We start from the raw sequence: 6,737 nt of genomic DNA, 5'->3' as shown, positions 1-6,737 counted from the left end.
GTTTAGATATCTGTGGGTTCATAAGATGTGGAAATTTCAATATAGGAATTGGAGGATTATAAGGATAGCCATGTAGATATTTAAGTTTGAGTTACAAGAACATTAAGATTGATTTTGATGGGATTTGAGGTTTTAAATTTGGCTGATGTTAGAAATTGAATTTGGAACTTTGAGGTTATAGATTTTAGTGATATACGTGTGTATTAAGTGATGTCAGATTTGCATAGTTATCTGATTTATATAGATATATATGTATATGTGTTTATATGCCTATTTCATTTATCCTCTTATATATTTCTATTTACCTAGTATTTCGTTTTTCTTTTATTTAGAACATTTCACCGAGTGTAGACTTTCAGGATGGCTGCTCGTCGTAGAGTTCGAACTCTTGAAGATTTGAATGAAGACGACAATGGTGGGGGTTGCACGTTCGAACAATTTAATCGAACGCATCCTCCCACCTTTGATGGAAGAGGCAATGCGAATGCTGCGGAAGATTGGATACAAGACATTGAAGAAATATTTGGTGTTTTGGAGTGTACCGATCAGCAAAAAGTCAAGTTTGCAGCCTTCAAATTATCTGGAGAAGCAAAGAGGTGGTGGAATTCTGAGAAAATTATCAGGGAAGCTGAGGGGATTGGAGTAATTGTTTGGGCAATTCAAGCAGAGTTTCTTCGATCGATTCTTCCCTAAGGCAGATAGGGATGCTAGAGCCCGAGAGTTCACCAACTTGGTGCAAGGAACCATGACTGTGCGCCAGTATGCTGCAAGGTTTGCGGAATTATCACGTTTCGCCGCATACTTGATTCCCGATGAGGAGAAAAAGACTAGGAAGTTTGAAGAAGGCTTGAACTACAGGATTTATGAGCGGGTGATGATCTTACAGATTCAGAATTTTTCAGAATTAGTACACAAGGCGATGCTAGCGGAACAGAATCTTAAGAGGGGTGCTGAATTGCAAGAACAGAGGAAGAGAGCTGCTCCACAAGGATTTCCTAGTTCGGATCAAGGGCAATGGAAAAAAGAGAAATGAGGGGAGCAGTTCAAGTCAGAGGCAGATACAGGGAAATCATACACCTAACCCTTGTAAGTTCTGTAACCGCATACACCATGGAGAGTGCAGGAAGGAAGTGGGTTCATGTTTCAAATGCGGTAAGGATGCACATTTCATTAGAGAATGTCCATTGCTCGCGGAGAACAACAGAAGGCCCAACCCACCCCAAAACTTTAGGCCGAATAATCAAGGCAACAATCAGCGGAGGACTGTACCTACTCAGGTATTTGCTTTGACACCGGGAGAAGCTGAGGACAAGGATGATGTCATCACAGGTATAATTCTATAACCATCTCTTAAAAATTTCTTTGTTGAGAATTAAGGAATATTTGTCTTATTATCTCTTTGGATTATATGACGTAACCAGGAATTGTTCCCTTATTCCTCAATAAGGCTATTGTTTTATTTGACTCGGGGGCTACCCACTCATTTATTTCTATGGATTATGTTAAGTTGTGCCCCATTGTTGCTGATGAGATGGACTACAATTTGAAGGTCTCTACCCCAACTGGTGATATAGTGACTTGTAACAAGATTTTACTTAAGTGTCCAATAACTATTAGCGGGAAGGAAATGCCAGCTAACCTAATAGTCTTTCCTATGACTGGGTTTGATGTGATTTTGGGGATGGATTGGTTAGCTTCCAGTTATGCTAGTATTGATTGTTTTAAAAGAGAAGTGGTGTTCAAGTTTCCGGAAGAAGAGGAACTTCGGTTTATGGGTTCTAGAGTGCGTACCTCTCCATCAGTTATTTCTGCTTTTCAGGTTGGCAAGCTTTTACGTGATGGGTGTCAAGGGTTTTTGGCCTTTGTGGTGGATGAACCAAAGGAAGAATTGAAACTTGAAGAGATTCCTATTGTGAGGGAATATCCAGAAGTTTTTCCTGAAGATTTGTCTGGATTACCGCCTGAGCGGGAGGTAGAGTTTGCTATTGAATTAGCACCAGGCACAGCGCCTCTTTCCAAAGCCCCTTATCGAATGGCGCCATCAGAGTTAGCCGAGCTCAAAGAACAGTTGCAAGACTTGTTAGACAAAGGTTTCATTAGACCTAGTGTGTCACCTTGGGGAGCTCCAGTCTTGTTTGTGAAGAAGAAGGATGGGACAATGAGGATGTGTATAGACTACAGGGAACTGAATCGAGTGACCATAAAGAATAAATATCCGTTGCCCCGCATCGATGATTTATTTGATCAGTTGCAAGGTGCGCAGGTGTTTTCTAAAATTGATCTCAGATCGGGTTATCATCAATTAAAAATCAAGGCGGAGGATGTGCCTAAGACAGCTTTCAGGACCAGGTATGGCCACTATGAATTTTTAGTCATGCCTTTTGGTTTAACCAACGCCCCAGCAGTATTTATGGACTTGATGAATCGAGTATTTCATGAGTTTCTGGATAAATTTGTAGTGGTGTTTATTGATGATATATTAATCTACTCCAAGAGCAAAGCCGAACATGAAGACCATCTGAGACAAGTACTAGGGACACTCAGGGATAAGAAATTATTTGCCAAGTTGAAAAAGTGTGAATTTTGGCTTGAGTCTATTGCATTTTTGGGACATGTAGTCTCAAGGGATGGCATTTCTGTAGACCCCGGGAAGATTGAAGCAATAGTTAACTGGACTCAACCAACCAATGTGCATGAAGTTAGGAGTTTCTTGGGTTTGGCTGGTTATTACCGTCGATTTATAGACAATTTCTCAAAAATAGCGGTTCCCCTTACCGCCCTCACAAGGAAGAACAACAAGTATGTTTGGACTGAAAAATGTGAGGAAAGCTTCCAGGAATTGAAGAAGAGATTGGTGACAGCTCCAGTTCTAACAGTCCCTAGCGAAAGAGGAGGATTTGTGGTTTACAGTGATGCTTCGCGTTTGGGTTTGGGATGTGTTTTGATGCAGCATGGGAAAGTAATAGCATACGCTTCTCGGCAACTGAAGACATATGAACAAAATTACCCAACACATGATTTGGAGTTGGCCGCCGTTGTCTTTGCACTTAAAATCTGGAGGCATTATTTATATGGTGAAAGGTGCGAAATCTACACGGATCACAAGAGTTTAAAATACTTCTTTACTCAGAAAGAACTGAATATGAGACAGAGGAGATGGCTCGAACTAGTCAAGGACTATGACTGCAATATTAATTACCATCCAGGCAAAGCTAATGTTGTAGCTGATGCACTTAGCAGGAAGCCAGTGGGACCAGTAATTGCAAATCTTACCACTCCCCCCCACTTATTAATGGACTTGGAAAGAGCCAGTATTGAAGTAGTCGTGGGTGACCAGCAGGCATTAATAGCCAGTAGTTCAACCAGCTTTGATAGACAGAATCAGGCTCGCCCAAAAAGAAGATTCTAAGTTGGCAAGATTAATTGAAGAAGTAGAAAAAGGGGATAAACCTGAGTTTAATGTTTCTGAAGATGGAGTATTAAGGTTTGGAAACAGATGTTGTGTGCCAGATAGTGTTGTAATAAAAAGACTTATCCTTGAGGAAGCGCACCGCTCCCCTTACACAGTTCACCCGGGTAGTACGAAAATGTATCGAGATTTGAAAGAGTCTTTTTGGTGGGAGGGCATGAAGAGAGAGATTGCTCAATTTGTGGCACAGTGCTTAACATGTCAACAGGTGAAAGTAGAACACCAACGACCAGCAGGGTTGTTGCAACCACTTCAGATTCCAGAATGGAAATGGGAGTATATTTCCATGGACTTTGTTACAGGCCTTCCACGGGCACCGACCGGGCAAGATGCAATTTGGGTGATAGTAGACCGTTTGACGAAGACAGCTCATTTTGTACCTATCAAAGTTTCTTATAAGTTGGAGAAACTAGCCGAGCTTTATATACAGGAAATAGTGAGGTTGCATGGGGTACCTGTGTCCATTGTGTCGGATAGGGATCCGCGTTTCACTTCGAAATTTTGGCGAAGCTTACAAGAGGCCATGGGCACTAAGTTAAATTTCAGCACGGCGTTTCACCCACAAACAGATGGTCAGTCGGAAAGGACCATTCAAATTTTGGAAGACATGTTGAGAGCTTGTATGCTGGATTTTAAGGGGACTTGGATTCGACACTTGCCTTTGGTCGAGTTTGCTTATAATAACAGTTATCAGGCTAGTATTGAGATGGCACCTTATGAAGCACTTTATGGTAGGAAGTGTAGATCTCCGTTATATTGGGACGAAGTGGGTGAAAGACAAATTTTGGGTCCAGAAATCATACAGAAGACAACAGAGAAGATTGAGACCATTCGAGCTAGAATGAGAGCAGCTCAGAGTCGACAGAAGAGTTATGCAGATAACCGTCGTCGCCAATTGGAGTTTGAGGTTGGGGATAAGGTATTCTTGAGGATTGCACCCATGAGAGGGGTTATGAGGTTTGGAAAGAAGGGTAAGTTGAGCCGTAGGTACATCGGACCATTTGAGATTCTTGATCGGATTGGACCAGTGGCTTACAGAGTAGCCCTACCACCCGCACTCTCAGGTGTACACAATGTATTTCATGTATCTATGCTGAGGAAGTATGTTCCTGATCCCACTCACGTTATTGATTACGAGTCCCTTCAATTTCAGGAAGATCTGACTTATACAGAAGAGCCGTCGCGGATTGTAGAGAGAAAAGAACAAGTGTTACGCAATCGGGTTATTCCATTGGTTAAGGTGGTATGGAATAATCATGCTATTAGTGAAGCCTCTTGGGAATTAGAAGAGGATATGCAAGTCAAGTACCCACAGTTATTCGTTGATGATCCTAACCACTTGTGACAAATTCCGAGGACGGAATTTTTATAAGGGGGGAAGAATGTAATAACCGGGCTTAGGCCCAGCCCCTTTATTTGGTCGGATGCAAGCCCAGCCCACGAGCTGGTTGAGTGAAGAACGGCGCCGTTTGGTGCAGGGATTTACTTCCCTTGCACTGTTTTTCTTTTTCCCCCGTAAACCCTCATTGCTGCAAAACGTGATTTCCTCCATGCCGTGCAACTGCTCCCACGCCCAAGCCACGATTTTATGTGTTTCGGATCTGCACATGAGTGTTTTCCTCATCACTCTTCCGTATTAATTAGATCCTCTCTTGCACGAATTGATATTTCATCTTGGCTAGCATTTTCGGAGTCCCGTGAAGCTTGCATTGTTCTGGTTCTTCGAAGTGTTGTTCGGCCTCTTGAACAAGTTGGTAATATTTTTTTTTTCTTCCTTTCTTTTCTTTCCTGCAATCCGAATCGCCTCCTTCATTCTTGTTTATTTTTTTATTTATTTATTTTTTTTTCTCTGCTGTTGTTTTTTTTTTTTCTTTCTTTTCCAGTTCGCCTGGTTTGCACGCACGGCCTCCTTTGATTTTTGCTACTCGAATTTTTCTGCACACACACGGTTTGACTTGCACACACACATTCTGATATATTCGGATTGTTTATCACACACACACACGCTGATTGTTTAACCGTGCATTACACTTAGTTTTAAATTTTTCACTTTGTGCAAACCACTAGTTCTTTTCAGTGGAAGGTTTTGTGAAATTCATTTTGGGTTGGTGCATTATTTGTTGGAGCGGTGGAGTGTGTGGGAATTGAGGATGTGTAGGAGTATAGTTTCGGAATGATTCGTGAGACAGTTTGAATTTTATTATTATTTATTATTGTTTATTTGAATTGTATTATTTTTATTATTGTTTATTGGAATTTTATTATTTCAGACTCTTTAGTGTAAAACAATGGGAGTTTTGGAACTAGTTGTATTGGATTTTGTGCAAGTTTTGAATTGTTGAATGAGTAGAGTATTGATGCGTGCACTGAAATTGTTTTATTCGAAGTTTGGAAGCGAAGTTTGGATTGGATTATGTTTTAAACATTGGAGTTGCTGTGGTTGGTTTTGGAAATGATTATAGTCGGTTGGTATTATTAGAAGGTGTGGATGTTTTGGGTTTCAATTGCGAATGGTTTGAAGAGAGTTGTTCGGATTTAATTGTTAGATAGTTATGGAGCTGTGAAGGGACTGTTTGATTTTTTATTCATTAAATAGCAGGCTACTAGATTGGTTATTAAATATTGGATATATGTTCTTTTGTTTAGGTGGTGTTACTTTTAGAGTTTCGGCTCAAGGTGTTGATAATTCGAAGAAGTCAGGTAAGCGGGGTTTATATACTAGTTTTACATAAAATAAATGAAAGGAGGTTGACGTTGAGAATAAATGTGTTTAATTTTTGAAAGAGATGATTTGAAAACAACCTCAAATGTTTATTCTGCATATGCATAAATTCTATACAAAGGAAAGTGTTTTTCTGTCATGACTGGTGTAGACATGAGCTAGTTTTGTGTACTTTATTTATGAACTATGTAAAGAGCGAATATGAAAATCTGGAAGTTTTGTTATGAACAAATGAGAATATTTTGTTTATGTTTATCTCGAACATGTGAAATGATCTGAAGCTTTTCAGTGTTTTGTTTTGATATGATGTGTCATCTGAGAATCTTGGCATGATGTTCTGATTCTGTATATGATTGTAACCGGATTTTCGATGAAATCCGTTCTGTTTCTGTTAAGGCCCAGCCACGGGTATAATGGTGGTTTATAACCCTACCACGGGGGTGAAACATGGAAAATGGCCCAGCCACGGGTATAATGGTGGTTTATAACCCTACCACGGGGGTGAAACATGGAATATGGCCCAGCCACGGGTATAATGGTGGTTTA

Source organism: Juglans regia, chromosome 2 (genome assembly GCF_001411555.2).
Source record: "Juglans regia cultivar Chandler chromosome 2, Walnut 2.0, whole genome shotgun sequence".
Classification (NCBI taxonomy): Eukaryota; Viridiplantae; Streptophyta; class Magnoliopsida; order Fagales; family Juglandaceae; genus Juglans; species Juglans regia.
Note: the sequence above shows the minus strand (reverse complement) of the source record.